The sequence below is a fragment of the Podarcis raffonei genome, chromosome 4 (genome assembly GCF_027172205.1).
Source record: "Podarcis raffonei isolate rPodRaf1 chromosome 4, rPodRaf1.pri, whole genome shotgun sequence".
Taxonomy (NCBI): Eukaryota; Metazoa; Chordata; class Lepidosauria; order Squamata; family Lacertidae; genus Podarcis; species Podarcis raffonei.
Window position 1 is genome coordinate 9,449,573 of NC_070605.1, and position 26,810 is coordinate 9,476,382.

Sequence of the window (26,810 nt, forward strand, 5' to 3'; positions counted from 1 at the left end):
GCCAATAGCTTAATTTCTGCATCACACAGCTGGATAAAAGACCCAGGAAAAACCATTGGCAGTCAGACACATACCATTTGGAAGGTGTAAGAAGGAAGGAGTGTTTTTTGATGAGCAAGGCTGGAACTCATAAGCCAATAGTCCCACTGGGATGTGCTTGATAAAATGGGAGATATCTATGTAGCTTGTCCCATTAACTGCATTTGGGTTCAGTTCCCAGTCATTGCTGATTTCACTCTGGTTCTCTAATGGCTTTGAAACATCTCTCTGTTTACAGCTGCACTGTAACTCCTGTAAATATTTAACTTGGGCAAAAAAGACAAGACAAAAAAACCATGGAAAAGGAGAACGGCTCCTCTGCTTTAAAGAAAGCAATAGGCTTAGCTGCTCTCCTTAGCCATGAGGACTAAAACCTCGGTGTATTCGATGTGACGGAATACCAGATTGCAGGATGTTTTCCCGACCCTGGAAGCAGCCAACCAACAGACACGGTAGATACTTTCCCACTATTAATCAATAATGGCTAAGAGCTTGTTATTCATTAAAACCTGGACGCCATGCTCCCGGACATCAATCAATCCCTTTCATAGGCCTCTCTTTACAGTCGCATTCTTGATAAGTGATCTCTTGGGTTAATACGTTTTTTTGTTCCCAAGGGAGTCACGGAGCCTATGCATTCTCTATTCCCATATCTTATTCGCAGGCCGTTCGGATGGAGTGACTCTCCCAACAACACGCTACTGACTCGGACCTTGTTTGCTGAACAAAAGGCCTCTTATTCCATTGCCGGATCACATTCCTGCTTATCTTGGTGCCATGCTCTCCTCGGCCAAAAATTCTGGAGCTGTGCTCGCCTGGCGATGCCACGATGCTTCAGGTTGGTCCGCCACACAAACTCAGGCCCTTTGGAAGTCCAGTGGATAAAATTTCTTGACTGGTGCAATTCGGGTTGCTGTCGTCTGCACATTTTAAAATCTCTATCCTACTGTTCAGCAAGCTGGATCGCTATTTTGATTTATTTATTAATTGCAGCTTGTAATTTGTTTTTTTTTAAAGATTCAGACAAACCACAGGGAGCAGCAAAAGCAGCAGCAGCAATAATAAAAAGCAGCAATAAAGAAAACAGCGGGAGTGAGATAAATTATCCATGAAAAGTTCTGGAAAATCAGATTGTCTTCATTGAAAGCTGAAAAGCTGAAACCTAGATGCTGCTTATAAGAATATAAAGTTCACATCACCCATGTCTCTGAGCAGTGAGAGGGGTCCCAGGCACTTGCCAAGCAGGGTCAATCGTGTCTTTAGAATAAATGCTTTTATTACACATGTATACAACCTAGCAGTTCGAAAGCACGTCCAAGTGCAAGTAGATAAATAGGTACCGCTCTGGCGGGAAGGTAAACAGTGTTTCCGTGCGCTGCTCTGGTCCGCCAGAAGTGGCTTAGTCCTGCTGGCCACATGACCCAGAAGCTGTCTGCGGACAAACGTCGGCTCCCTCGGCCTGTAAAGCGAGATGAGCGCTGCAACCCCAGAGTCGGCCACGACTGGCCTTAATGGTCAGGGGTCCCTTTACCTTTACCTTTTACAACCTGAGCATGAGATGGAGGAGCTCAGAGCATTAACACCTCAACAGATCTTAATTCTCCATTAGTCACAACTTTGGATCCAGCACAGAGCACGGAGGTCTGTGTGTCTCCCGCCTCCCGTCTGCTTCCGACTCAGCTCTCACACAAAGCTCTAGCTATTGTTCTCCTATACAGAGGTGATATCTGGTTTCCAACTTTGTGATACTGTCATACCTTGGGTTACAGACGCTTCAGGTTGCGTTTTTTCGGGTTACGGACCCGCCGAAACCTGGAAGTACCGGAACATGTGCAGAAGCACCGAATCGCAACCCGCGCATGCACAGACATGGGGCTGTTGGTTGCAAGCGTGCCTCCCGCACGGACCACGTTTGCAACCCGAGCATCCACTGTATATCACCAGCTAAACATCACAATATACTGATGTACTGATATATCACAATGGAAGGGAGTGGGTGGTGCTTTGGTCTAAAACACTGAGCCTCTTGGGCTTGCTGATCAGAAGGTTGGTGGTTCGAATCCCCGTGACGGGGTGAGCTCCCGTCGCTCTGTCCCAGCTCCTGCCAACCTAGCAGTTCGAAAACATACCAGTGCAAGTAGATAAATAGGTACTGCTGCGGCAGGAAGGCAAATGGCGTTTCCGTGTGCTCTGGTTTCTGTCACGGTGTCCCATTGTGCCAGAAGTGGTTTAGTCCTGCTGTCCACATGACCCGGAAAGCTGTCTGTGGAAAAACGCCGGCTCCCTCGGCCTGAAAGCGAGATGAGCGCCACAACCCCATAGTCACCTTTGACAGGACTTAACCGTTCAGGGGTCCTTTACCTTTTTTACCTATATCACAATGCCTGAAATAAAGATGGAGTTATGGAGAGGTATTGGCTGGCTTCATGGTTTTTTTGTGATTTTTGCACAGCACACACACACATCTTGATTTGCGATATATTGCCAGGTCAAAAACTGTGAAACCGATAATCACGATATGGTCTTCAAACCAGTTTTGGACGATATATTGCCTAGCCCTAATAGTGGGTAGGAGGGAAAGTCCATCCAAAAGTCTGGAGGGTGTTGCCACTTCACTTTATCTCTTCTAACCTTGCTCATTCTTTTGGGATGTTGATGAGTATACTTAAGTGACAAGGCCACTGTCATATAAATAAATTTGTCTGACTAGTTCGGCAGCCTTCTGTCTCAGATTCGAACCCTCATTGGGCCAGAAGAACTGGAAGAGATAGGGAAAACAGCCCCAAATCTTACACCGGGTGCTTGGTACCACTCACTCTGGAATATAATGGATAAAATCATCCATAATTTGAGATTTCGACAAGGATCAGAATCCCCAGAGACTTTCCATAAGATTTGGCATTCTTTTAGGACACGTGCAGCAGAACCATCATTTCTCATCACAAACCTCGCAAATCTGGGACTAGACTTGATAATCTGATAATCGGGGGCAACTCAGAGATGGATGGGGTATAAATAATAAAATTAAAATTACTGTTCTGTAGATAACACTGATAGTCTTTACTTGGACTTTGTTATTTCAACCCACATGCAGCTGTGCTCATTCTACTTGCCTATTTTATAGTTTTGTTTCTCATCTTTTAATTTCCGCCTGGTGTTATAACGCTTCTCTCTGTTTTATATACCATTGCAAAATGAAATATTAATTTTTAAAAAGTTTACCAAAAAAAGCCCCAAATAAAGTTGGGATACCTCAGTCAGTAAAGTGTAATAATAATAATAATAATAATAATAATAATAATAATAATAATATTTATACCCTGCCCATCTGGCTGGGTTTCCCCAGCCACTCTGGACGGCTTACAGCATATATAAAACATAGTAAAATAATCAAACATTAAAAACTTTCTGATACACGGCTACCTTGGGATGACTTCTAAAAGTTGTGTACAGTGGTACCTCTGGATACGAACGGTATCCGTTCTGGAGCCCCTTCGCATCCTGAAGTAAACGTAAGACGTGACTGCGCGTCTGCGGGTCGCGTTTTGCCGCTTCCGCACATGTGCGTGACGTCATTTTGAGCGTCTGCGCATGCGCGAGCGGCGAAACCCGGAAGTAGCGCACTCCGTTACTTCTGGGTCGCCGTGGAGCGCAACCCGAAAATATTCATCCCGAAGCTACTTCAACCCAAGGTATGACTGTACAGTGGTACCTCGGGTTACAGACACTTCAGGTTACAGACTCTGTTAACCCAGAAATAGTACCTCAGGTTAAGAACTTTGCTTCAGGATGAGAACAGAAATTGCATGGCGGCAGCGGGAGGCCCCATTAGCTAAAGTGGTGTCTCAGGTTAAGAACAGTTTCAGGTTAAGAACGGACCTCCAGAACGAATTAAATTCTTAACCCGAAGTACCACTGTAGTTCTTTATCTCTTTGGCATCTGAAGAGAGTGATATTCCACAGGGAGGTGCCACTACCGAGAAGGCCTTCTGCATGAAACTCTTAACCTCAGGGCTGTGGGTTCGAGGCCCGTGTTGCACAAAGGATTCCTGCCTTGCAGGGGCTTGTACTAAATGACCCCTTCCAAATCTACAACGCGATGATTAAAAAATGGAAGAAAACACACATAGATATCGACAACACGTACGTTGGCCTGGAGATTTTGCAGGGCAGAGTGTGTGCGTTTCACAGTGCGTCTCCTGGGCTCCCCCTGACACCTCGCGCAAGGTGATCTGCTGCTGCACATGGTGCGCTCCGGAGGCTGTGACGGCTGCTGAGCGAGGGAAGGCGGCCGAAGCGCTGATCCTATTATCCGCCTGCTGTCGCTGGAGAGAGCGACGGAAATTCTCCCATTGTGTTTGCGGTAATTGCTTTGCCTGCAGTCGGTGCAGCTTCAAAGGGAGCAGGCGGTCTGAGCAGCCACAGGGTGCCCAAGCCGCAGGGTGAGAGGAACCAGCTGAAAATGCCAGGGCGCCAGCTGAGAACTGTTTGCTCATGGGCTGCGGTGTGGTGCTGTGCATGTAAGCAGGCTGCTCAGGCCTGGCCCAAGATGCTTTTGGCCCTCCCAGCTGCTGGTGCATCGTGGCAAGATGGTTGCACCATCCATTTAAAGGTCCCTGCAAAGGATCCTGGGAACTGTAGTTTGTTAAGGGTAGATCTGTGAGGGGGTGAACTACAGTTCCCAAGATTCTTTGGGGGGAAGCCTTGGCTGTTAAAAGTGGTACATATGTGCTTTAAATTGTACGTACAGTGCACATGTGAGTGAGTTTGTAGTAGTTGTAATAATAATAATAATAATAATAATAATAATAATAATAATAATAATTTATTTAAACCACACCAATCTGGCTGGGTTTCCCCAGGCACTCTGGGTGGCTCCCAACAGAATTAAAAGCATAATAAAACATCAAACATTAAAAACTTCCCTAAACAGGGTTGCCTTCAGATGTCTTCTAAAAGTCAGATAGTTGTTTATAGTGGTACCTCGGGTTAAGAACTTAACTCGTTCCGGAGGTCCGTTCTTAACCTGAAACTGTTCTTAACCTGAAGCACCACTTTAGCTAATGGGGCTCCAGCTGCCACTGGGCCGCCAGAGCACGATTTCTGTTCTCATCCCGAAGCAAAGTTCTTGACCCGAGGTACTATTTCTGGGTTAGCGGAGTCTGTAACCTGAAGCGTCTGTAACCTGAAGCGTCTGTAACCTGAGGTACCACTGTATTTCCTTGACGTCTCATGGGAGGGCGTTCCACAGGGCGGGTGCCACCACCGAGAAGGCCCTCTGTCTGGTTCCCTGTAACTTCAGTTCTTGCAGGGAGGGAACTGCCAGAAGGTCCTCAGAGCTGGACCTCAGTGTCTGGGCTGAATGATGGGGGTGGAGACGCTCCTTCAGGTCTACTGGGCCGAGGCCGTTTAGGGCTTTCAAGGTCAGCACCATACGTTGGATTTCCTTGGCTGCTACCAGGTGCTTCAGAAATATTATTTCCTTCTTCAAGTGTCTGTTTTGGCAACCCAGCCCAGCTGGCAGACTTGATGCGACATCTGACAGAGCTTATTCCGCCTCGCTGGAAATAAAAGGCCTATAGGGGGAAGGGTTGCAGTCCAATGGCAGAGCATCTGTCTCACATGCCACGGATTTCAGGTTCAGCTCCTGGCATCTCCAGGTACGGAATGTGAATATCTGAAAACCCCGGAGAGCCTCAGTGCAGGTTATATAGGGCAAGGTGGACCAGTGATGATCTGACTTGGTAAATCCCTGGATTCCTAAAGCAATTAGGCTTATCCTAGGTCGGTGGTGTGGTGTAGTGGTTAGAGTGTCAGCCTAGGACCTAGGCTGACCTTGGGTGACCTTGCGCCAGTCGCTGCTCTTCAGCCTAACACTGCTGTAAAGGACAGGATCCGGTCCCTGTTCCTGATAAGCTGCAGATTCCGAACCTTTTAAGTTATCTCTTTGCCTCGAAACCTGTAAAGAAAACCGTGCAAAGAAAATATGAAGGAGGAAGACAGAATTAAGGTTATCAGTCTGTATATTGAGCTGCGGGCGCCACCACCGAGAAGGCCCTCTGCCTGGTTCCCTGTAACTTGGCTTCTCGCAGCGAGGGAACCGCCAGAAGGCCCTCAGAGCTGGACCTCAGTGTCCGGGCAGAACGATAGGGGTGGAGACGCTCCTTCAGGTCTACTGGGCTGAGGCCGTTTAGGGCTTTCAAGGTCAGCACCAAGACTTTTAATTGTGCTCAGAAAAGTACTGGGAGCAAATGTAGGTCTAAATAGTAAAATTATAATTATGGAATAGGACGTCCCTATTTTTATCAGAGAAATGTTGGAGGTCTGTAGGGGAAACCCTCTCTGGACTTCAATGAGATCCAAAGTGCTGCCCTGGACTTCCCCGACTTGACTAAAATATGGGGAGAGGGAGCAGGTAAGCCCTGCGCTTCATAACTGATCACATGGTGCAGTGCGCATCCTCCATTTGAATGGCAATGCCCATCAATTTATTTATTATTAATGTTGCAATACATATATGCAATCTTTACATATTGATACATATACATTATATTCGTAAATTCACATTTTCACATTTCGTTGTTGTTGTTTAGTCGTTTAGTCGTGTCCGCCTCTTCGTGACCCCTGGACCAGAGCACGCCAGGCACTCCTGTCTTCCACTACCTCCCGCAGTTTGGTCAAACTCATGCTGGTAACCTCGAAAACACTATTCAACCATCTCGTCCTCTGTCGCCCCCTTCTCCTTGTGCCCTCCATCTTTCCCAACATCAGGGTCTTCTCCAGGGAGTCTTCTCGTCTCATGAGGTGGCCAAAGTACTGGAGCCTCAGCTTCACAATCTGTCCTTCCAGGGAGCACTCAGGGCTGATTTCCTTCAGAATGGAGAGGTTTGATCTTCTTGCAGTCCATGGGACTCTCAAGAGTCTCCTCCAGCACCAGAATTCAAAAGCATCCATTCTTCTGCCCTTCATCAATTCTGCCCTTCATGGATCACTGCCTTGCCGTGGCGAAGGGGCTTGAAGAACTCAGAGAAGCTATGAACTATGCCATGCAGGGCACCCAAGATGAACAGGTCATAGTGGAGAGTTTTGACCAAACATGATCCACCTGGAGGAGGAACCGGCAAGCCACTCCAGTATCCCTGCCAAGAAAACTCCATGGACAAAGACACATTTCATTATGTACCAACATTTATCCATTTCTTATTTCTTGCCCCGTGTCTTCCCTCCACCCGTGGGTGACTTCCTTGTTATTATTTTGTAACTTTATTATTGAGATTGTAATTTTGTATCTTAATTAAACATTCAATCTTATATATCTGCTTAGCTTAGCTTAACTTTGTGAAATCAGTCTATACATATCAACAAATTCTTGTTGGAGCATCTTTTGGTCGTATATTCTGCTACACATTTCCATTCCTGTTTGAGATTTTGATTAGATTGCATTCTAATTGTTGACGTCATTTTTGCTAATTCAATCATTTCAAAAAAATTATTTTGCCAGTCTTTCAATGTTGGTGCTTCTTCTGATTTCCCCTCAAATTATTTTATTGGGGGACAAAGACAAAGAGTTGGCTCCTATGGCTCCTGGGGAAGGGCTGAAGGAGGTCAGGAACAGAGCACCTGCCTTGCATGTACAGTGGTGCCTCGCAAGACGAAATTAATTCGTTCCGCGAGTTTTTTCGTCTAGCGAATTTTTCGTCTTGCGAAGCACGGTTTCCCATAGGAATGCATTGAAACTCAATTAATGCGTTCCTATGGTCAAAAAAAGTCCAAACAAAGCCAAATTTGGTACAACAAGAGTTTATTAAGTGCTCTTTAAAGTCACACATACTGTAAAGAGCATTTCAAAATTCAAACCCAGAATTTTTTTTAAAAAACAGCAGAGTGGCCCAATGGTCACAGAAAATCATAAAAATTCAAAAAAAACCCCACACAAGCTCCCAGATTCTTGCAAACCCCTCCCCAACTGTTCCCCCAGCCAGCCACCACACAGAAATTCAAAACCAAATTTTTTTTCGTCTTGCAAAGCAAGCCCATAGGGAAATTCGTCTTGCGAAGCAACTCAAAAACGGAAAACCCTTTCGTCTAGCGAGTTTTTCGTCTTGCGAGGCATTCGTCTTGCGGGACACCACTGTACAGTGGTGCCTCGCAAGACGAAATTAATTCGTTCCGCGAGTTTTTTCGTCTTGCGAAGCACGGTTCGGGAAAAGTTTTGGAAAAGCTTCAAAAATCACCAAAGTCTTCAAAAACCTCAAAAAAGGCTACCACACCGCGTGCTATGAGTTGCTCCTTGAAGTCAAGTCACAACTGTATTAACGGTTTTAAGAAAAAGGAAACAAACTTGCAAGACGTTTCCGTCTTGCGAAGCAAGCCCATAGGGAAATCCGTCTTGTGAAGCAACTCAAAAAACCAAAAACCCTTTCGTCTTGCGAGTTTTCCGTCTTGCGAGGCATTCGTCTTGCGAGGTACCACTGTTGGGAGTTTCCAGGTTCAATCCTCGGCATCCCCAGGTAAAGATGAGAATGTCCCCTTGGAGAGATGCTGCCAGTCAGAGCGCGCAATACTGAGGTCCATATGGTAGTCTGACTCTGTTAGGGGGCAGCTTCCTGTATCTTCCGGGAAGGGCTGTAAGTCGGTGGTTAGAGCATCTGCTTTGCATGCAGAAGGTGTCAGGTTCAATCTCCCGGCACGGCTGGGAATCCTGGAGCTGCTGCTGCCAGCCAGTGCTGGGAATACTGAGCTAAACGGCTACACAAAGCTTCCTGCGTTCCCCAGCTGAACTCATCATCTTTCTGTGCTACAGGGATGAATGCTGGGAGATGTTTGAAAAATAGGTGCTGGGGCTGATTCCCTCGGAAGCAGCAAAATTTTGCTTACTGTAGCAACCTTTTCCTCTCTGGATGCATGCAGGTTTTGTTAAGTTGTGGGTGAACATATCAGACGACGCAGCAATTCTTCAAACAGCTCTTGTTTATTCACAGGCCAGAACAGAACTGAACTGAAGGGTTCAGCCAGCCTGCTTATATAGAGCTCCACTACAAAGCAACGGTGGGACGTTGGTGGCGCTGTGGGTTAAACCACAGAGCCTAGGACTTGCCGATCAGAAGGTCGGCGGTTCGAATCCCCGCGACGGGGTGAGCTCCCGTTGCTCGGTCCCTGCTCCTGCCAACCTAGCAGTTCGAAAGCACATCAAAGTGCAAGTAGATAAATAGGTACCGCTCCGGCGGGAAGGTAAACGGCGTTTCCGTGTGCTGCTCTGGTTCTCCACATGACCCAGAAGCTGTACACCAGCTCCCTTGGCCAATAAAGCGAGATGACCCCAGAGTCGGTCATGACTGGACCTAATGGTCAGGGGTCCCTTTACCTTTTTACAAAGCAACAGTAACAACTTTCTGTAACTATCCAATCACTGAACGTCACTTTCAATCCCTTATTTGCATATGTGGACCTGAGTGAAAACTATCTACAGTATCCCCCTGCTGGCCCAGGGTGAGAACTTCAGTACATAATAGGTTTAATGCATAGAAGCCAACTCCTAGGGGTCGAGGTCCCTTCGGGTGCCCCAATAAAATATTTGGAAGGGGACAGCTCCCCCACCCCCGTTAATAGACATTGCCGTTCAAATAGTGTGCGTGCGCCGTGTCTTGTGATCGATTATGTGGGGCGGGGCTTAGGCTTACCTGCCTCCCCCCAATATTTTATTCAAGTTGCGCCCCCTCTCCCCGTTTTAATAATATAATTTCCCGGGGCTGAATGTTGCTGGAAACCAAACGCTTCCCTACCTGGCTGAGATCGGAAAGCGAACGGTTCCCAAACCAAAAGGTGCCGGGGCTGAAGGCTGGGTCTCCCCGGACTCTCTGCCTGCCGTGACCCTTTCCTGGCTGAAAACGGGCAACAATCACCTTCCCGCCGGGGAGAAAGAAAGGTCCCGGGGCTGAACGGCGTTATAGTCCCCGCTTTCCTGGCTGGCTGCGTGGCTGGGCGGGTCCGGGCGCGGAGAGCTCCGCCTCTGCTTCCTTCTCCGCCTCGCTCGTCTTCGGGCGCCCGGGTTGGAGCAGACGCGGTTCTCTCGGCCGTCCTGGAAGCCCGGTGGCTCGGAGCCGCGATGACCCAGCCCGGGGCTACTCGAGCGGGGTAGCCGAAGCGCCGCCAAGCCGGCCGGGATTAGGAGAAGCGGGAGAAGGGAGAAAGAGGGAGAAGGAGGAGGAGGGCGCACGGCTCGGGCGCCTTGGAGAGCTCGCTTTTGTTCCGCTCCTTGGCGCTGCGGCAACTCCGCCGCCGCCGCCGCCTGCCCGGAGCGCAGAGCCTGGGGGGGGGGGGGAGAGAAGCAAGAGACGGGCCCGGCCGCTCCCCGTCCTTCCCCGGCTCTGGGTCCCGCAGGGCCGCCGCTGCGCGAGGGAGGAACACGGCAGAGTCCGGCCAAGGGTCGCTTGCGCCCGGCGCGCCTCGCCTCTCCAAAGGCACCGAGGCGCCGCCGCCGCCGCCGAGGTTACACAAGCGCGCCGAGGGAGCAGGAAGGCGCCGAGGCAGCCCCACAAGTGCCCGGCGGAGCCGGAGCGTTTCTCGACCGAGGCGAGCCAAGGTAAGCGCGGCGCCTCTCCGGGACGCCCTGGCGCGGTTGGCGCGCCCCTTCCCCCAAAACCGGCGCGCCGGGGACTCCTCGCACTCAGGTCTTTGCGCGCTCGGGGAGGTGGACCCTTTATGGGGTCTGTGGAATCGAGCCTCGCAATATCTTTTCAACCCCGGTGTTCGTGGCTTGCCCTGGAGCGCATGAGGAGCGCTCCTTAACGCGCGGCTTGGATACGCGCAAGTGTGAGGTTCTTCGGGTTGCCAACTCGCCGGGGTGGTTCTGCTCCTGTGGCTTTGAGAGGAGCTCGGCCGGGGTAGCCTGCTATGCGCTGGAGGCGGAATTGTGCCGGTGTAGCCACGGAGGCAAGGTTAAAAGTTGGCAACCCTAGGAGTGGCTGCGGATCCCATTTCAACTCCGTTCCATCTATGCAAGTTTGCTGGGAGGTAGGGAGGTACAGCTGCCTTCGGTGGGATTTACTCCGTAGTAAGTAGGGCATGCAAAGGAATGCATTCTCAGGTGCATTTTTTGTTAAAGAAAACAGGAGAGAGATCACCCAACTTAGATTCCTGTATCTTGTTATTCCTTGTCTTTGGGTTGTTTGTGTTTATGTGTGAATTATCCTCTCTGAGGGGGGCTGTACTGAAGATGGTGCCACCTCCCTTGAGTAAAGCGATCCTTTTCATTCCTCTAAGTCTCTTGTGCTGTGTTAGTTGCCCGGGAGGTAGATGTTCATCAGGTGCAGCTCACCATCTTGCTTACCCCCACAGCATCCCAATACCCTGATGGGGAAAACCTTTCCTAGCTGAATTTCTGCTGGGTAAAGGCATAGCAGCCGCACCATTTAAATGAAGGAACCGTGGCTCAAAGATCTCTGGCTCCTCATTGCCCAAATCTACAATGTAAGTGCTTTGGGGCTAGGACTTGTTGCCTCTGACCACATCTGTTCTGTACCTTTAAAGCACTACGCTACTGCTTTAAGCAGTCATGGCATCCCCCAAAGAGTCCTGGGAAGTGTAGTTTGCTGAGGCTACGGAGAGGTGTAAAGAGACCCCCTATTTCCCTCACAGAGCTATATAATTTGCAGAGGGGTTTAACCGTCAGTCGCTGCTCCCAGGGAACCCTGGGAATTGTAGCTCTTTGGGGAATAGGGGTCTTCCACCAATGTGTACCACTCTTGACAAACTACACTTCCCAGAATGCTTTGGGGGAAGCCGGGGCTGTTAAAGTGGTAAGAGGGCTTTAAATATTATGGAGCGGCTGTGGCCTCTGTTTATGCTACCGTGAAGCAGGGATGAATGGAGACTGGACTCTGTTGGTTTACAGCAGGAACAGAACTACGTTCTCCCACCCAATTTGGCAGCTGAAATGAAGTGATGTGACTAGGAGTGGATTTTGCATGTGTGTGAAAGGCCTGTGAGCTCATCTCCGCTCTGAAAGCAAATTCCTAGGGTTCAGGAGGTGCTTTGGCCATACCCTGTTCTTTCCTTCTAACTGTATGGCTGCTTCCAGGTGATCTGTGCATTGTGTGTTTATCCTGATACGTTTGCAGGGAGGTTAGACCAAGTTGCGTCAAACAAGTGTTGTTCCGCCTTTTTTGCTGCATTTCCCCTTCACTTCCGTAATTGCAAAAAAAGAGAAAGAAAGTACGATCTTTTTGTGGAGGGAAGCGGGTTTGTGTGCGAGGCCTCCCAGTCGACTATAACTGCTCAACCCGACTGTCCCACTCTGTGATTGGTTCCTTGCCCGCCTCCCCCTGCCTTGAAAATAACAACAGTCTGGAAGCCCCCTAACACCTTTTGCACCTGGCTGTGCTTGGGTGGTATTTGTTTGTTGATTTATTTTTCTATTTCTGGCCTCTCTTTTGTGCTTCATCCCACAATCAACTGCCCAGGTGAGTTACATAAACTGAAACACAATCACGACATAATAATCAACAAATGGGAAAATGGAAACATTGGGGTTCTAGCAAAAATTGCGAAGCAGATCTGACGAGTGTGAGATCCACTCATTCTTTTGGACCATGTGTCAGGGATAGGGAAACTTAGGCCTGGTGGCCCTCGAACCTCTCTGAAGGCCACGCTCCCTCCTCAGCCCTGCCTCTTCTCTCCACAGAATTTCTTGAGTGTTTTCTCTTGTCCTTGCACTCTGAGGGTGATGCTTCTTGTTTGCATGGATGGAGAATAGAGATGGATGCCTGAGAAAATTTGCTGCTCCTCCCACTTTTGCTTCTAGCCCTGCCCACCTGCATGTGGCCCCTGAAAGCTTGCCTAAGAAGGAATGAGGCCCCTGGGCTGTGAAAGGTTTCCCACCCCTGTATTATACTGGGAAGTCCGTTCTGTGATTAGTTCATGACGCCTCCCTCATCTTCCTGCTCCCTTTTGCCAAAGCGTTTTGGAACTGGCTTGCCCTTAAAACCGATGCTCAGCATGTCCAGGGTTGTAGCGGGATGTGTATTTTTGAAGTTAATGTTTCCCCGACGTCTTGGACGAGCGTCTCTTGGCTCGCTCGGCTGACTTCGTTCCGCTCATGCTATAAATCTCTGCTTCACTTAATTTAGGACGGAACTATTTGTCTCTCTTCTCCCCCGGCACTCCCTGGCCGAATCTGGACAGGAGAGGTGGCAGCGATGGTCTCACCCTCTACCCAAAAGGCCACATCTGCCTATAGCGTTTCCGCAGTGACCTGTGCAAATCCCTCGTGGGAATTTGCACAGAAGTCTTGAGGCAAATGTGTGCGATCATCCTTGCGGGGAGCTGATGTTTCCATGCCAGCGGGAATATCCCAAGCTCAAAAGAGATCTCCCTTGACATTTGTTAGTGCAATTTATTTTCCTCTTAGCTACCCTGTCAGCCTTCCCCAACTTAGTGCCCTCCAGATGTTCTATTATCTATCACGTCGATATCCCAACTTTCACCCAAGGACCTCAGGCACGTGGTTCTCCCTCTCCCCTTTCCACCCCCTCACGACAATCCTGCGAGGTAGGTTAGGCTTAGAGGCAGTGTCTGGCCCAAGGACACGTTCAAAGAGCTTTCTATGGCTGAGTGAGGATTTGAACCCTGGTCTCCCAGGTCTGAGTCGGACACTGCCCTACACTGGCGCTGTTGTTGTTTGGAACTACGACTCCCACCGTCACCCTGAGCCAGCATGGCTGTGTGGTGCCAGCACTGTTTGAAATTGTTGTTGTTGTTTAGTTGTTTAGTCGTGTCCGACTCTTCGTGACCCCCTGGACCAGAGCATGCCAGGCACTCCTCTCTTCCACTGCCTCCCACAGTTTGGTCAGGCTCATGTTTGTAGCTTCGAGAACACTGTCCAACCATCTCGTCCTCTGTCATCCTCTTCTTGTGCCCTCCATCTTCCCCAACATCAGGGTCTTTTCCAGGGAGTCTTCTCTTCTCATGAGGTGGCCAAAGTATTGGAGTCTCAGCTTCAGGATCTGTCCTTCCAGTAAGCACTCAGGGCTGATTTCCTTCAGAATGGATAGGTTTGATCTTCTTGCAGTCCATGGGACTCTCAAGAGTCTCCTCCAGCACCAGAATTCAAAAGCATCCATTCTTCGGCGATCAGCCTTCTTTATGGTCCAGCTCTCACTTCCATACATCACTACTTGGAAAACCATAGCTTTTACTATACGGACCTTTGTTGGCAAGGTGATGTCTCTGCTTTTTAAGATGCTGTCTAGGTTTTTCATTGCTTTTCTCCCAAGAAGCAGGCATCTTTTAATTTTGTGGCTGCTCTCACCATCTGCAGTGATCATGGAGCCCAAGAAAGCAAAATGTCTCACTGCCTCTATTTCTTCCCCTTCTATTTGCCAGGAGGTGATGGGCCCAGTGGCCATGATTTCGTTTTTTTGATGTTGAGCTTCAGACCATATTTTACGCTCTCCTCTTTCACCCTCATTAAAAGGTGCTTTAATTCCTCCTCCCTTTCTGCCATCAAGGTTGTGTCATCTGCATATCTGAGGTTGTTGATATTTCTTCCAGCAATCTTAATTCCGGCTTGGGCTTCATCCAGCCCAGCCTTTTGCATGATGAATTCTGCATATAAGTTAAATAAGCAGGGAGACAATATACAGCCTTGCCGTACTCCTTTCCCAATTTTGAACCAATCAGTTGTTCCATATCCAGTTCTAATTGTAGCTTCTTGTCCCACAGGAGACAGATGTTGGGGGTGTTATCTGTACGGATATCTTGGACCACCTGAGCAAGATTAATGGTACCTCATCAGCTTAGCCAGGAGGAGTGGGCTGGGTCAACGCGAGCAATTAAGAGCCTTCCTTAATGTCTAAATAAGCCCGATGGCTTGGACAAGCTGATAGCACCATGGAGGTGTTACAGCTGCAGCGCCTTCAGATCTGAGCACTTCTCTCTCGGGGCAGTAGGGAGGGAGATGGTCGCAATGGATGTGACCTGGTTCTGCGGGCGGTGAAGGGATGCGATTTATGCCAAAGCCCCCTCCGGAGCAGAGGAAGGCAGCTACTCCAGGCTCCAGGCCAAATAATGTTGCAAGGAATCTCTCTTTTAATGTGGCAGCCCCGGTCCCTCTGGAACTCCCTGCCACTTGATATTACGCCTGTGCTTTTATTGCCCTGGTTTCGATGCCTGCCAAAAACCTCATTGTTTGGGCAAGCCTGATGTTGCATGCCGTTGTGTTGTGTACACCAGTTTCTTCTTTTGAACTGTCAATTTTATCTATGTTTTGACCTGTCATACTGGCAAAGAGGTCGTCTTTTGCTTGCTTTAAAGAATCAGCTTGCCTCTTCAGTAACAGGACCCCTTTGCAGAGAAATTGGGCAGCCAGGCTCCAGTTGCGGGCGCCTGTGGCTCGCATGCCCTCGACCCCTTGCGTATTTCCACTGGGGGTTTCCGAGCTCGCCTGAGAGCCGTGGAGCAAGCGAGGCGAAGGGATGCGCTCAACTCGCCCTGTAATGGATGGAAAAAATCCTATTGACACGGTGGATACAAAGGGTTGGGAATGAAGCGTTCCCGAGCTGTCCAAAGGAAATAAAAGAAATCGGATTAATGAGCAGAGGTGGAAAATTAGGAAGGGCCTGTGTGTGCGTGGAGCTGCAGAAAAAAATTTGTGGCAGTGCTTTGCCTTATTTCCAGGATTCCTTTTCTCATCTGCTCTAAGCCTGTCCTTAAATAACTGCAAGGTGGCGTCGCTCAGCGAGGAAGAACATTGAACTGTGAGCTTTTAAATCCTCACTTCGGCTAAGCAGAGATTTCCGCCCGCTGGGTGGCCTTCGGTAACTGCTCTCTTTCAGCCTTTTGACCCCTGTTCATCCGTCAGATGGGTGTGAAACTGGACTACCTGATATAGGCATTTAAAAGGTGGCGGAGGACTTGGGAAATGGCTTTGAGCAGCCTACAAATGGGCTTCCCTGCAGGGGAGGGTTTTGGATACAATGCTAGAAACTCAGATATATAAGCTTATTGCCAAATGGTGCCTTAAACCTAGGTTACGGAAGCCACAACAGAATGTCTAGGTGCTATTTTTTTTTTTTTTACAATGGAATTTATTCCCCCCCTTTAAAAGTATATCTTTATTGATTTAAAATAAATACATTTATGGGAAAACAGACAAACAAACAAACAAATAATGGAGACGTCAAACAAACAACCACAATATAATTTAAATTTCTTTCTTTCTAAGTTTTATAATTGATTTCAGTATCGGGAGTATAAATGATGCTAGTTAGACTGATTTGTTGTTTCCTACAATGAAATTTATTATTGTAATTATTATTAATAATTTCATTTCTATACCGGTTTACATTTTAAAGAATATAAAAAACAATTTGTGACACGTAAAAACACATCAAATCAAGCAATCCTGAATAAAGCAAATTCAAGCTTCCAGGAAAATATTTCAGATCCTTCTCTGAGTGACCTTTTGCTTTCTCCATGTTTACCTACTTAATTTATAGGGCTGTGCCATAGCAGAAGGACTCTGGGAAGCCTGTGTGGTGTAATGGTTAGAGTGTCGCACTAGGACCTGGGAGATCCGGGTTCAAATCCCCCCACTGCCATGAAGTTCACTGGGCGACCTTGGAATCAGCCATTGCACCTACCTCACAGGGTCGCTGTAGGGATTAACTGAGGAGGGGGGGTGTACCCCTTGGAGAAAAAGGTTTGATATAAATGCAATCAATAATCTCTTCTTCTGACCTGCTTAAGAAAGCTGGTGGGGCCAGCCAGATGGAGCTGTCAGTTGCCAACCTGCCAACCCAGAGGTCTTGATGTGGTCGCAGTTGGACCCACGCCAGTTGCAAAATGCGCCTAGCGCCTGGCTAATTTCTAACACTGTTGGGGAACCTATGATCAGTGTTAGAATTTAGCCAGGTGTCAGGTGTGTTTTGCTACTGGCGTGGGTCCAATTGCGACCACGACGTGATCTTTGGGTTGGTGACAAAGCAACATGTCACTTAGGGAAGGATCTGAAATCTTTTCCTTGAAGCTTTAATTTGTTTTATTTGATGTTTTAATGGGTTGTAAACCACTTTGAGATTTTCTTTCTTTCTTAGAAAGCAGTATAGAAATGTTGTTGTTGTTTAGTCATTTAGTCGTGTCCGACTCTTCGTGACCCCATGGACCAGAGCACGCCAGGCACTCCTGTCTTCCACTGCTTCCCGCAGTTTGGTCAAACTCATGTTCGTAGCTTCGAGAACACTGTCCAACCATCTCGTCCTCTGTCCTCCCCTTCTCCTTGTGCCCTCCATCTTTCCCAACATCAGGGTCTTTTCCAGGGAGTCTTCTCTTCTCATGAGGTGGCCAAAGTATTGGAGCCTCAGCTTCAGGATCTGTCCTTCCAGTGAGCACTCAGGGCTGATTTCCTTCAGAATGGAGAGGTTTGATCTTCTTGCAGTCCATGGGACTCTCAAGAGTCTCCTCCAGCACCAGAATTCAAAAGCACCCATTCTTTGGTGATCAGCTATCTTTATGGTCCAGCTCTCACTTCCATACATCACTACTGGGAAAACCATGGCTTTAACTATATGGACCTTTGTTGGCAAGTATAGAAACAGAAAGCAGTATAGAAATAATAATACAGTCATACCTTGGGTTACAGACGCTTCAGGTTGCGTTTTATTGGGTTACAGACTGTCGAAACCTGGAAGTACCAGGACGGGTTACTTCCGGGTTTCGGCGGTTGCGCATGCGCAGAAGTGCTAAATCGCGCAGAAGTGCAACCCTTGTGTGCGCAGACGCACAGCTGCGGGTTGCAAACACTGCAGGTTGCGAATGTGCGTCCTGCACAGATCACGTTCGCAGCCCGAGCATCCATAATAATAATAATAATAATAATAATAATAATAATATACAAAACAACCTCACTGCAAAAAAGTGCCTAGACGTTCCATTGTGGCAACTGCAACCGATTGCCTATATGATGATCCTGGGCTGCAATTGCCATCGTCTTTGGCTGCTGGCGAAGGCTCAGCACATGACCAAGCGAAGATTTGGGCAGCTTTGACGCAGAGCGTTCACTGTGGAACAGCTCTGTGTTTGAACATAAGAAAAGCCTGCTGGATCAGTCCAAAGGCCTGTCTCGTCCAGCGTCCTGTTCTCTCACAGGGTCCATGAGATGTCTTGTGGGAAACGCCCAGGAATGGACCTGAGGTGCAGCGGTGCTTTCCCAACCTGCAATACTCATTGACTGGCGTTTGAGGCCTAGCACTCTGGCACTTGGATGTAGGACACACCCTTGTCCTCCACAAATTTATCCAATCTGCTTCTAAAGCCATCCGAGTTGGTCATCAGTACACCTTGTGGCGGTGAGTTCCGCAGGTTCACTACGCATTATGTGCAGACGCATTTCATTGTGCGGGTCCTGAACCTTCCAGGGTTCAGCTTTGTTGCATGTCCCCAAGGGGCATAAAAAAGTTTTCTTCACAACACACCGTACATAATTTTTATACTGTACACCTTTCCCCAGTCTCCATTTCTCTCAACTAAAAAGTCCCAGTTGCTGCAACAGACGGAGCAGTCACTTCATCCCCTCGATTATTTCAGCATCCTTTCTCTGAACTTTCCCCAACCCTACAGTATCCTTCTTTTGCGTGTTCATACCCAGAAACCTCTCCCCTAAAGCAATTAACACATGACTCAAATTTTTGGTTTTCGCAGAATTTAGGCCACAACTTTATTGATTACAGAAAGTGAGTGGTTGCATAGGCTCTGGTTCAACTAGCTCCCTGCCATGCAGGTAGCGCTGACCCAGGGTTCCAGCACAGGTCAGCCAAGGGTGAACACCTGGATAAGCGGGAAGCTGGGAACAGGCTATCTCTGCCACCCAAATGCCCCCCTGGACTCAGGCATGGGCACAACCCCCTCTTAGGGGTTGACCAAACCATCGAGCCCCTGGATTCCTTTAACGGAATATTCTTCACATAGGGATGGCGAGAGCGTTCTCCCATCCCTATCACCCGAACCAGAGCCTATCCGCAACCTTACAAGTTGTGACGATTTGCTACGTGGCAGGCGAAACCCAAATGGCAACAGCCCATCAGCCAAGTGGGGGAAATTCCTGCTGTGCCCCTGTCCCAACGACAGACGACACACGACGGCATAGGAAGGTCAAGCGCAAAGCCCTAAAAGTAGGGAGAGGTGGGCGGGTGTTCCGAATGCACACACCAAAAGAGGAAGCTCTGGGTCACGTGCATGGGCATAAATAGGTCCCTCGAACCGTTTGGACTGCGTCCCATTGGCCAGATTGCACCCAGCTTCGAGGGAACCTACCAATCGGGTGTTGTGGCTATCTAAACGAACCCACCCACAACACAGGGTGTCGGTTATCCAGGTCACACCGCAATACGTCCCCCTGATTTGGCATTCTGCTCAAAGCAACATTCCTCCATGTTTTCCCCATTTAGCTTTTGCATCCTCCCCCCCACTTTTTTTGGAAAATCTGGAAAATCTCCTTTTTTCTTAGCACAATGGAACAGATGCTCCATTTCCCTGGGTGTAAATTTCCTAAGCCCACAGCTGTTTGTGTATGAGCATAAGTGGAAAATGTGTCTTGCATCCCAATAAACCCTGATTGATGGGACTTAGCAGGCAAATCTAGAGGGAAATGGGTTCAGGGATGGGTACCAAATATATGATGCAAGAGGGGAGGGCGTATTCTTACCCCACCAACCCACAACTGAGCACCTGAACAGCAATTAATTCCCCCTCTCTACTTAAATAGGCTTTTTAGCATATTTATACACCCATACCAGGTGTTTTGCATGAAACTGTTAACAGTCTAATGTAATGTATCTAGGAGCATATTTTAAAAATGCATTGTTAAGCAAAGATGCATTGCGGTGTTTGGGACTTTTTAATGCAGCTTTGTGCAACCTGCCACAGAGCAACTTCACGTAACCAGTGTGGTGTAGTGGTTAGAAGAATATTGGTGTGGGATCTGGGAGACATGGGTTCGAATCACCACTCGGCCATGAAGCTCACTGGGTGGCCTTGGCCTAGGCAGTCTCTCTTATCCTAACCTACCTCTCTTTTAAATCAGAACCAGTGAAGGTGGTGAAGGTCCTGCGTGAGTGTCTGGAGGCAGTTGGAGGATGGATGGCAGCTAACAGATTGAGGTTGAATCCTGACAAGACAGTAGTACTGTTTTTGGGGGACAGGAGGCGGGCGGGTGTGGAGGACTCCCTGGTCCTGAATGGGGTACCTGTGCCCCTGAAGGACTAGATGCGCAGCCTGGGAGTCACTTTGGACTCACAGCTGTCCATGGAGGCAAAGGTCAGTTATGTATCCAGGGCAGCTGTTTACCAGCTCCATCTGGTACGCAGGATGAGACCCTACCTGCCTGCGGACTGTCTCGCCAGAGTGGTGCATGCTCTGGTTATCTCCCACTTGCGCTCTACGTGGGGCTACCTTTGAAAGTGACCCGGAAACTACAACTAATCCAGAATGCGGCAGCTAGACTGGTGACTGGGAGCGGCCGCCGAGACCATATAACACCGGTCTTGAAAGACCTACACTGGCTCCCAGTACGTTTCCGAGCACAATTCAAAGTGTTGGTGCTGACCTTGAAAGCCCTAAACGGCCTCGGTCCAGTATACCTGAAGGAGCGTCTCCACCCCCATCGTTCAGCCCGGACACTGAGGTCCAGCTCTGAGGGCCTTCTGGCGGTTGCCTCTCTGCGAGATGTGAGGTTACAGGGAACCAGGCAGAGGGCCTTCTCGGTGCCTGCCCTGTGGAATGCCCTCCCAGCAGATGTCAAAGCAATAAACAACTATTTTACTCTTAAAAGACAACTGAAGGTGGCCCTGTTTAGGGAAGTTTTTAATGTCTGGTGATGTATTGTTTTTAATATTCAGTTGGAAGCCGCCCAGAGTGGCTGGGGAAACCCAGCCAGATGGGCGGGGTATACATAATAAATTATTATTATTATTATATAAGGTTGTTGTGGGAACAAGAACAAATGTACGGCCACCTTGAGCACCTTGGAGGCAGTGTTAGAAACTCAGATATTTAACCTAGGCCCCAAATAGCTCCTTAAACCAAGGTTACAGTTGCCAAAATGGAATGTCTAGTTGCCATTTTTTGGGACAAGACGCTCTAGAGTCTTTGTTTTTCAAATGATGGACTGACTGTGACTGATTCTCAGTTGAACATCTGGCTAGTTCGGATGGCAACCTGGAGCTAGGTTAAGAGCTTTGAGACCCTAAAGAAGAAAGGTCACTTGATCCAACCAGTCCACTTTTTGATTGGCCTATCCTGACCTCTTTTTCCAAATAGCGACTTCTCCTTTTTTTAAAATATAATTTTTATTGGTTTTTTTAACATATTATTTTCAACAGTAATAAAACATACTTTTATATCTTATTCAAATTTTTGACTTCCATCAATCCTGTCTGAAAATTTTCCAATCTAATCTCTCAGTATGCATTTCTTATCTTCCCTATTACATTTCAAGCTCATAACCAGTATCTCTATCTTTTTCTCCTTAGTAACACTTCGTATATTTCTCCTTACAAAACTTCTTGTAGGCCTACTAGTGTAATTTGTTGATTACAGTTGCTCTTCAAATAATTCATATATTTCTTCCAATCTTCTGTAAATCTCTTGTCCCGCAGGTTTCGAAACCTTCCTGTCATTTTGTCCAATTCTGCATAGTCCATTAATTTCGTCTGCCATTCTTCTTTCGTCGGAATTTCTTCTTGCTTCCATTTCTGGGCTAACAATACTCTTGCCGCAGTTGTTGCATATAAGAACAATTTAACATCTTGCCTATTGATGTCCTGACCTAGAATACCAAGTAAAAATGCTTCTGGCTTTTTAAAAAATGGCGACTTCTCCTGCTCAGGCTGCACAGTAAAAGCAATTTGGTTCCAGAAATCCATTCCGATTGTGCAGATAAAATACGACCGATAGAATGGTACAGGATGGGGTGTTAGTGTGTGAAAACAGTCCAGATCCAATATCCCTGGATGGAGAGATTAGACGCCATCCTGGCCCCTGGGCATCAATCACTTGGTCGCAGGTGGCCGATAGTCAGGTGCAATATGTGCCTGGTGCCTGGCTAATTTCGAACACTGCTTGGAGGAAGAGGTGAGTTCTGAACGCAATCGATAAACGATAGTCAGCTCTTCAAATTTGTACGTTTCCCAGCTGTACCAAACTCCATTCATCTTGTCTGCAGGAATTCTAGTCTCTGACCAGATGGCAAACAGGGATCTTTCCACGCCTGAAATCTTTGCCCTTTCCAGATTTGAAGCACTTCCTATTTTTAGAGGCAGCAGGGCTTAATCTGTCTGCAGCAGCTTCCACAAATCCTGTCTTGTTTGCCTGCTTTCAGACAGGAGGGAAAGGAATCGGAGTTAGTATGGCAAAGAAGGAGGGCTTTTGTCTTTTGCAGTAAGCAAGAGTCAGAGATGTTCTGTTTCTGCACGTTTCATCTGCCGTCTTAAGCAGGCTGCCTTGTTTTTCTGTAAGATCTTATTCCTTTACACCGTCCAGAAGGGAGGATGCTTTTGAAATACAGTGGTACCTCAGGTTAAGAACTTAATTCATTCTGGAGGTCCGTTCTTAACCTGAAACTGTTCTTAACCTGAAGCAACACTTTAGCTAATGGGGCCTGCCGCTGCCGCCGTGCTGCCAGAGCACGATTTCTGTTCTCATCCTGAAGCAAAGTTCTTAACCTGAAGCACTATTTCTGGGTTAGCAGAGGCTGTAACCTGAAGCGTATGTAACCTGAAGCGTATGTAACCCAAGGTACCACTGTATTAAAAGCATTCATTTAAAAAGAAAAATAAGTGGGGGTTTGTGAATTAAAATAAAAACCTTTTAATGAAAATCCTGTCCTTTTAGATTAAGCTCCAAGTGAGTTTTGGTCAGACGAACCTGTTTGGGTGTGCGCTGAGTTTTTGTAGAAGGAAGGGAAAGGGAAGTCACGGAATGTATAGATTCAGATACCCAGGAATTTTCACATCCGGTTTGAGAATGTGTCTGTTTGAAAGCAAGCTTCTTGTATAGGCTGGGGGAAATTTCTCTCGCCAGGTGGTTTCCTCATCTCAAAAAGGATATTGTAGAGCAGGGGTCAGCAAGGTTTAGCTTTGTAAAAAAACCCCAGAAGCCTTTTTATTAGGTATTTTAGGTCAAGACATACCAAAAGAAATGAGGACTTTATTTATCTATGCCACTACAGCAGCAAGAATGTGGATTGCACAAAACTGGAAGACTGGAGAAATACCAACTAAAGAACAATGGCAAGAGAAGTTGATGACCTATGCAGAACTGGCAAAAATGACAGAAAGACTAAGAGAAAAAGGCAACAGAGACTGGGAACCATTCATACTATATTTGCAGAAACAAAGAAAGGCAATAGACTTGATGGCAGGATTTAAATAAACATCCAAATTATTGTTGTTGTTTAGTTGTGTCCAAGTCTTCGTGACCCCCTGGACCAGAGCACGCCAGGCACTCCTGTCTTCCACTGCCTCCCGCAGTTCGGTCAGACTCATGTTCGTAGCTTTGAGAACACTGTCTCAGCTTCAGGATCTGTCCTTCCAGTGAGCGCACAGGGCTGATTTCCTTCAGAATGGAGAGGTTTGATCTTCTTGCAGTCCATGGGACTCTCAAGAGTCTCCTCCAGCACCAGAATTCAAAAGCATCCATTCTTTGGCGATCAGCCTTCTTTATGATGCTTTTGAATTCTGGTGCTGGAGGAGACTCTTGAGAGTCCCATGGACTGCAAGAAGATCAAACCTCTCCATTCTTAAGGGAATCAGCCCTGAGTTCTCACTGGAAGGACAGATCCTGAAGCTGAGGCTCCAATACTTTGGTCACCTCATGAGAAGAGAAGACTCCCTGGAAAAGACCCTGATGTTGGGAAAGATGGAGGGCACAAGGAGAAGGGGACGACAGAGGACGAGATGGTGGGACAGTGTTCTCAAAGCTACAAACATGAGTTTGACCAAACTGCGGGAGGCAGTGGAAGACAGGAGTGCCTGGCGTGCTCTGGTCCAGGGGGTCACAAAGAGTCGGACACGACTAAACAACTAAACAACAACAACGACATGGTTCTAATCCAGCCCTGTTTAAGCAACAGATCTTTTTTTGTGTGCCTGTGAGTGAAGCTGTCTCATTCAAGCTTTGCCATTCTGAGACACCCCTGCCCCCCGCTCTGCCTTGTCCGGTGAATTTTGCCGTTTGTTCGGCTGATTTTCCATTTGGACGTATCGGATGTAGGAAGGAGCTGCTGCCTTTGTGGCTGAGTGCCGAAGAGAGATCTACTGCCTCCTTGGGCAACGAGGCAGGCTGTGATTTATGAGCAAGTTTGCCTTGATTCTTAAGCCGGGGCACGTGTTATCCTTTCGTGTGTCTGTCAGATTGCAAGGTTATTTATGGAGCCGAGAACGTCTACGTTAACCTGCCTTGTGCCGTGACTCTCTGCCTCTCTGTGCTTTTTTTGGGGGGGGGGGATTAATCAACGGCTGCGGGGCTGCATGTGCTTGCTTCAGAGTAAGCCCCACTGATCTGCACGGTAGTTGCTTTCAGGGAAACCTGCAAGTTAGGATTCTTCCATTTCAATGTGATGCTGGCTGGTCTCCTTTCCCTTTGGTTGGTGGCCTTGTGAAGGCCAACACTTGCCATGGGTTCGAGGAGAATCCTATTAACAAAAATGCCTTTTTTTTTAAAAAAAATAATCTTTATTGGTTTTACAGATTTTCCAAATTTTGCCATCATAATCGTCCGCCACTGGACCTAACAGTCAAAGGGTCCTTTTGTTGTTGTTGTTTAGTCGTGTCCGACTCTTCGTGACCCCATGGACCAGAGCACGCCAGGCACTCCTGTCTTCCACTGCCTCCCGCAGTTTGGTCAAACTCATGCTGGTAGCTTCGAGAACACTGTCCAGCCATCTCGTCCTCTGTTGCCCCCTTCTCCTTGTGCCCTCCATCTTTCCAACATCAGGGTCTTTTCCAGGGAGTCTTCTCTTCTCATGAGGTGGCCAAAGTCTTGGAGCCTCAGCTTCAGGATCTGTCCTTCCAGTGAGCACTCAGGGCTGATTTCCTTCAGAATGGAGAGGTTTGATCTTCTTGCAGTCCATGGGACTCTCAAGAGTCTCCTCCAGCACCAGAATTCAAAAGCATCCATTCTTTGGCGATCAGCCTTCTTTAGGGTCCAGCTCTCACTTCCATACATCACTACTGGGAAAACCATAGCTTTAACTTTACGGACCTTTGTTGGCAAGGTGATGTCTCTACTTTTACCTTTACCTTTTACCTTTAATACATAAGACATACCTTATTTCTTTTAACCTTAATACTTTAATTCTAAATGAATTTTTACTTCTCTCCCTCCTTCTTCTGGTTTCTCTATTTTTTCTTTATATTTACCCATTTGTCATGTTTACGTTCTATGTGTACTTAATACTATGGTCTAATACTATTCAAAATTTAATTCATGTACATCCTTCAATTGTTGTAATATGTTTGTTCAATATTCTTAAATCCAAAACGAATGATTTTTGATAAACATTGTGAGGTCTATTTCAGTCCCGTGAGTGTCTTTCTTTGTGTATAGGGTGGACGCTTGGGTTGCGAACGTGATCCGTGCGGGAGGCACATTCGCAACCCGCAGTGCCGCGTGTGCGCACGCGTGGGTCGCGATTCGGCGCTTCTGCACATGCGCAAAGCGTGAATTAGTGTTTCTGCGCATGCGCAAGCGCTGGAACCTGGAAGCAATCCGTTCCAGTACTTCTGGGTTTCGGTGCGTCCATAACCTGAAAATGCGTAACTCGAAGCGTCTGTAACCCGAGGTAAGACGGTAGTTCTTTTCTATGTATGTTGTAGATTTCACCCAATCTCTTTGGAATGCTTCGTCGCCCTGTTCTCTGATTTTTCCAGTCACTTTTGCTATTTCTGTGCACTCCGTGAGTTTCCGCTGGCATTCTTCAACTGTGGGTATTTAATGTTGCTTCCATTTCTGTGAGAGTAGTATTCTCGCCGCGGTATTAGCATAAAGGAACAGTTTCTGGTCACTCTTTGTTATATCATTTCCAGCCACACCTCGCAAGAATTCCTCTGGTTTTCAAAAATGTCTTTTTCTTTGCAAACATAGCCCAGCCTTGATCAGAGTTCTCTTTGTGCAAAGAGTGATGAGGAACCTTTTTCATTCCGAGGGCCGCATTCATGAACTCCCGGGGGCCACAGGGCAGTGTTGAGTGGAGCCAGGGCGGAAAATGGGTGAAGCTATGGGTGTAGGCTTGTTTTTGTTATTATTATTAATTATGATGATGATTAATTTCGCATACCGCCGGATACCCACAGGTCTCAGGGCTGTTCGCAGCATAAAATCACAATATGAAAAAACATAATCCGTCATAAAAACAAAAGCAAGGACAACTCAGTAATCCCTCTCTCCCCCAAACATTTTACGCTTGCCATATTTCAAAAGGTGAAAATCTGGACACAAAAGTTGAGCTTTTTTTTAAATAGAGCTATCAGCAATTTCCACCCGGACACACCCTATTTAAATGGGCTACAGATCTACGATTCTGTGATTTCCACTCTAGCTAACTCTTGCAACAATTCACTCATTCCAATATGCAGGAAGGAGATTTGCATGTAATGGAAATGGTCTTAACTGTGGACTAAGGCAGAGGTTTTTAAATTCACTGACCCGGCACCCAGAAATCTCCACGTGGTCACAATTGGACCCTCTCCGGAAGCACAAAAAGGCCTGGTGTTATGTAC

General features: G+C 47.5%; 2 protein-coding genes and 1 long non-coding RNA gene across 5 annotated transcripts in view; 2 read left to right on the forward strand and 1 right to left on the reverse strand.

The window, feature by feature from the left end:
• Nucleotides 1-26,810, forward strand: part of FCHSD2 (FCH and double SH3 domains 2) — a 376,100-nt gene that overhangs the window by 267,865 nt on the left and 81,425 nt on the right. The gene's annotated exons all lie outside the window — the stretch shown is intronic.
• On the reverse strand, nt 4,846-9,924 carry LOC128412468 (uncharacterized). The gene is made up of 2 exons (XR_008330088.1): nt 9,822-9,924; nt 4,846-5,998 (listed from the first exon to the last, which is right to left on the reverse strand). It is a non-coding gene; the product is annotated as an uncharacterized LOC128412468 (long non-coding RNA).
• The window catches only part of GDPD5 (glycerophosphodiester phosphodiesterase domain containing 5), a 176,857-nt gene continuing 160,560 nt past the window's right edge, over nt 10,514-26,810 (forward strand). For both annotated transcript variants that reach the window (XM_053385395.1, XM_053385396.1), the window contains exon 1: nt 10,514-10,621. The gene's annotated coding sequence lies outside the window, so the exon portion shown is untranslated. The remainder of the gene's footprint in view (nt 10,622-26,810) is intronic.